Below are 5,684 nucleotides of genomic sequence, written 5' to 3' on the forward strand. Positions count from 1 at the left end.
CTTGTCCTGGGATTGTGAACTTGGAAATCTCTGGGGGTGGGGTGAGGAGAATCTTCAAAAAGAATAAGTAGTACCTAAGAGAGAATGATGTGATTACAGAGATAAATTTCAGCAGCTGAGAATGGCTTAAAATTATTGATATCCTGCATTTCCTGATTAAAACATATCTGGCTAGCTTCATCGGGGGTGGGAAAGGGGAAGCCACTTCATCCTTCCTCTTCATTCCATGGCCATGCACATGAATTCAGTGCTAGCAACTAAAAATGTAGTTTACGCTAAGCCAGTTGGCAGGGAAAAGTGTAATTACCTAAAACCATAATAAAGCATTGAAGTTTATCAGTGCGCCATGGAAGAAGAAGTTAGAGTTCTATCCTCATGCCCGCCACTGTAGATCTCTGGGGACGCTTCTGAGAAAAGCTGACTATTGACTTAGTATCATTGTGGGAGCTTCTATCTGAAGTTCAAAAGACCATGTTTACTGAACATTCCTTAAAGGAGAACAGTTTCTGACCTGGCTAAACTAAATTATGAAGACTTTTTTTTAAAGATTTTATTTATTCATGAGACACAGAGAGAAAGGCAGACACAAAGGCAGAGGGAGAAGCAGGCTCCCTTTGGGGAGCCTGATGCGGCACTCGATCCCAGGACCCTGGGATCATGACTTGAGCCGAAGGCAGATACTCAACCACTGAGATACCAGGTGCCCAGTTATGAAGACTTTTAGATATCAAAAACCTAAAGCTATTTTTTTGGCGCATATTTTGTTGAATCCCTGAAAGATAGGAACAGGGAGCTGTGACAGAGAGGGGCAAAAATCCAAATTTCAAAACAAGGGCAGAAGATGAATCCCAAAGCACACCGACTTATATACTTATATACTGTGCTCCTGAACAGAAAGAAAGAACCCTGGACAGCCATCTCAATGACAGGCCAAGGAAGTACATTTCAAACAGCATTCAGCACAAAGAGAAAGGATGAAATGTTTAGATAGTATTAATAGCTCTAGAAATTCCAACATCCGTCTTATTGAAGTTCCAAAGAAAAGAAACAAAAACAAAAAATAAAGAACAGAGTGAACAGTAGGAAAGAAGTAATTCATGGAAGAAAGCTTTCCAGATCTGAAAAACAGATTTGCATCTTCAGGATAGAAGATTTTACTGAGCGTTAAGGGAAAAATTAAATATCACATCATATGAACTTCAATTTCAAAGATAAAGAAGAAAAATCTAGAGCTGGATGAGTACTACCCAATTGCAATAGAATGTGAGACATGTAGGTAATTTTATTGCTTTTTGTAAAATTTTATTTATTTATTTGAGAGAGAGAGAGAGAAAGAAAAAGCATGAGCCAGGGAAGAGGCAAAGGGAGGAGAAGCAGGATCCCCACCAAGCAAGGAGCCTAACTCAAGGCTCCTTTCGAGGACCCCAGGATCACAGCCTGAGCCAAAGGCAGATGGCCAATCAACTGAGCTACTCAGACGCCCCTTGCTTGTATTTTAAATTTTTGAGTAGACACATTAAAATTCTCCCACAAACAGGGAGAATTTTAATATTATTTAACCTAGTCTATGTAAAATATCAATTCAACATGTAAACAATTTTTTTAAGTTTTATTTAGTAAGCAATCTCTACCCTCAATGTGGGGCTTGAATTCACAACCCCAAGATCAGAGTCAGATGCTCTTCCAGCTGAGCCAGCCAATAAACAATTTTTTTAATCAATGAAAAGATGCTTTAAATTGTTTAAATACTTCTTTAAAATAATTATTTTATTATAAGAAAAAAATCAATGAAATATTCTGTTTTTTTTAATACAAAATCTTCAAAATCCGTTGAATATCTCAATTAAATGCTAAATTGTCATAGGAAATACCTGACCCTGGGATTGAGTCCTACATTGGGCTCCCCATAGGGAGCCTGCTTCTCCCTCTGCCTACATCTCTGCCTCTCTCTGTGTGTCTCGCATGAATAAATAAACAAAATCTGTAAAATAATAAAAACTGAATTGAGTATCAGTTTTAAAGTTAAAATTTGCATTAATTAAAAGTTCAGTTCCTCAGTTTTACTGGACACATTCAGTGATCACATGTGACCAGTGGCTATCATTTCAGATGATACATTTCTGGGAATTTAGACCTGCAAGACATTTCCTACCAACAAGGGATGATATTCAAATTATTGAATAATTTAATATTTAATAACCACCACATGCACATTCCCAAATGAATGCTCTGAATATCACTTTTTGTCTACAAGAGGTTAGGAATTTGTGTCTGAGAACCCTTAATGACAACACTGAATTTAAGTGAAGAGTAAACAGGAAAACTCTGCCAAGGATTTAGGCAGTAATCATCAAGGCTTCTCTAACAAGTGACATCTTCCCTTCAGGTATAAAAGTAAACCATTTCAGAAGACATGAAGATATTCATGGATTTATCACCCAAGAATCTCCTCTGAACAAGCAGAGGGTGTACTCAAAATAAAATGTTAATCAAGAAGTTGGGAGGATACCGGCATTTCTGCTACGATCAGGAACAAAGGTGAGCGTGGCCAGAACGACCGCTATTGCTACTACCCCTTGACACTGTGTATTGCTGGTCTTTAGAAGCAAATAGGTCAAGAGACATTGACTGGAAACAAAGTTTTGAAGAGAAATAAAATTATCTCTCTTTGCAGATGACATAAGAGTATACCTCGAAAACCCCAGAGATTCAATGATAAAATTCATACTATTAAAAAAAATTCACTAAGGTGCTACAAAAATAGATCTTTAAAAGTTCTCATCATAGGGCACCTGGCTGGCTCAGCTGGTAAAGCATGCAACTCTTGATCTCAGGGTTGTGAGTTCCAGCCTCACATCAGGTATAGAGCTTACTTTGAAAGGAAAAAAAAAGGGTTCTCATGGCAAGAAAAAAAATTTGTAACTATGTGTGGTGATGGGTGTTAACTAGAATTAATGTGGTGATCATTTCACAATATATACAAATAGATACAAACATATCAAGTTATGTTGTACACCTAAAACTAATACAATGTCATACATCAATTATATCTCAATTAAAAATGTTAATTCACTAACGTATCAGGATGTGCAATTGATACGCAGAAATTATTAGCTATCATATAGACAAACAATCTCCAGTTAGAGAATTTAATGGTAGAGAAAATCCTATTTATAACAACAAAGAAAATAAAATACTTAGGAATAAGTTTAACAAGATATATACAAATCTATGTGAGAAAGACTTTAAAACACTCATAAATAATGAGGAAGAGACTGAAAGAAAGAAAAACCAGGAGGTAGAAGGGGATAGTCCTGCCAAGTATTAAAATATACTCTTACTACACCTGCAATTAAATCATGGTGGTACTCAAAACTGATGAGACAAATAGACCAGTAGAATAAAGGACAAAGTACAGAAACAAACCTAATCATATGTGGACATTTAGTAACCGATAAAGCACGCACTTCAAACCACAAGTGCAAAGGTGGACTTTTTGATAAATAGTTCAGACGCAATTTGTTAGCCAGTTAGAAAGAGCTAACACGAAATTTCAAGCCCCTCCCCTTATTCAAGAATAAACTACAAAAGGATTGGCGATCTAAATGTAAAAAGTAAAAACCTATAAGTATTTTTTTAAAAAAAGAAGAGTGTGAATTCTCTTGCAACCTGGATATAGGAAGAATTTTCCAATTATGACTTAAAATCCACATACAATAAAAGTTGGTTTTTTTTATAGTTCACATGGGACACAAGTAGTGGAGAACAAAGAAGCAAAAATGATAAACTTCTGTTTAAGTTTGTAGGTATAAAACGTCATAAATAAGTACATGAAACACATGTTTTTTTGAATTTCCAGCAAATCCAGTGTATCCACGACCAGATAAAGAAATCACATCTTATGTGACCCTTGCTTTATAACCTCCTCCAAGAGATTACCACTATTTTCATATTTATTTTTAAGAGTTTTGTTTTATAATTTTAGAACAGATATGCATTCCAAACTATAAAGCTTGGTGTCATACAATGGTTTTTGGTGAACAGAACGATAAATTCTTTTTTTTTAAGATGTTATTTATTCACTCACGAGAGACACAGAGAGAGAGAGAGACAGACAGAGGCAAAGGGAGAAACAGACTCCATGCATGGAGCACAATGCAGGACTGGATCCTGGGACCCCAGGACCACGCCCCAGGCCGAAGGCAGGCACCAAACCACTGAGCCACCCAGGGATCCCTGATAAATTCTTTTCTATCTGGGCTCCTTTGGTCGCCATTATATTTGTAAGATTCCCTGATGCTGTTGCATGTAGACATAAGTGGTTCATTTATTTTGTTTGTACAGTATCCCCCGTCAGTATTCCACAGTTTATTAATGCTGTTGGCTGACATTTATGTTTTTCTAGAGTTTAATAACATAAATGATGCTTCTAGGAACAAGCTTTCACATGCACCTTAGTGCAAATAATCACGTTTCTCTTGTTTTGTAATTGTAGGTCATAGCATATATGGGCCATCATGCTTACAGCATAATGCCCAAGAATTTCCCTTCATAAATATAATAATTTACATTACCACTGGCATCCTGTGAGAGTTCCTTTGCTGTACAATCTTGCCCATACTTAGTAGAGCCTAACGCAATTTCAATAATGAAAAAAAATGAACTGACATTAAACTCACAGGTGATCTCATTCTAGAAGATGAAAATAAAGAATGAAAAAACAGTATATTTGGGTTTTCTTCTTATTCTGAGGGGTATGCCTTCTTGCTGTAGTACATAGGACAAAGTAGAGGTTATATTTATATATCAAAATATAAATTTTTAGGTTGTACATCCATGGTTATAGCAGTATTATTCTCAATAGCGAAGAGGTGGAAACAACCCAAATTTTCATCCGTGAAAAATCTCAAGTGTTCCACAATGAATAAACGGATAAACAAAATGTGCTACATACATAGCACATTTTGTTTAAGGGAATTTTGACACATTCTACAAAAAGGGAATTTTGACACATGCTACAGCATAGATGAGCTTTGAAAACATGCTCAGTGAAATGAGATAGACACAAAGGACAAATATCTTGTGATTTCACTTACACACCTAGACTCTCAAATCCATAGAGACAGCAGGTGAAATCGAGAGGTCCTGGGGTGGAGGAATAGGAACTAAGTGGGTGTGGTCTCAGTTGCAGGGATGAGAACATTCTAGGAATGGATGGTTATGATGGTTGCACAGCAATGTGAATGAACTTAATACCATAAAACTGTGCTCTTAAAGACATTTAAAATAGTAAATTTTGTTTTGTGGACATTTTACCACAATTTTAAAAAGAAACCCACATGTGTCCAAAATTTTTTCTCTAAATATTTCCTTTCTCCTTCCTTTTCTAGCTGAAACTCTTCTCCTAAATATGTATGTGTTCCCTGAAGCCCTTTCAAATACCGGCTGCTTATTCACTGCCATCCCTCAGGCTACAGGGTCCAGATGTGGGGGGACATCCTCATGGACACTCCCTGACACTTCACAGACCTAATCAGGCAGACTAATCATCACCCGTTATCTTTAGGCATTGTGGCCACTACAGTCCTTGGTACAACCTGCCTCGTTCCTCACAAATTACACCACCTAGTCCACTCCCAGTCCGATACAATGTCCATGGTCATACAAACCAAATGTCACCAACA

The sequence above is a fragment of the Nyctereutes procyonoides genome, unplaced genomic scaffold, assembly GCF_905146905.1.
Source record: "Nyctereutes procyonoides isolate TBG_1078 unplaced genomic scaffold, NYPRO_anot_genome, whole genome shotgun sequence".
NCBI classification, from domain to species: Eukaryota; Metazoa; Chordata; class Mammalia; order Carnivora; family Canidae; genus Nyctereutes; species Nyctereutes procyonoides.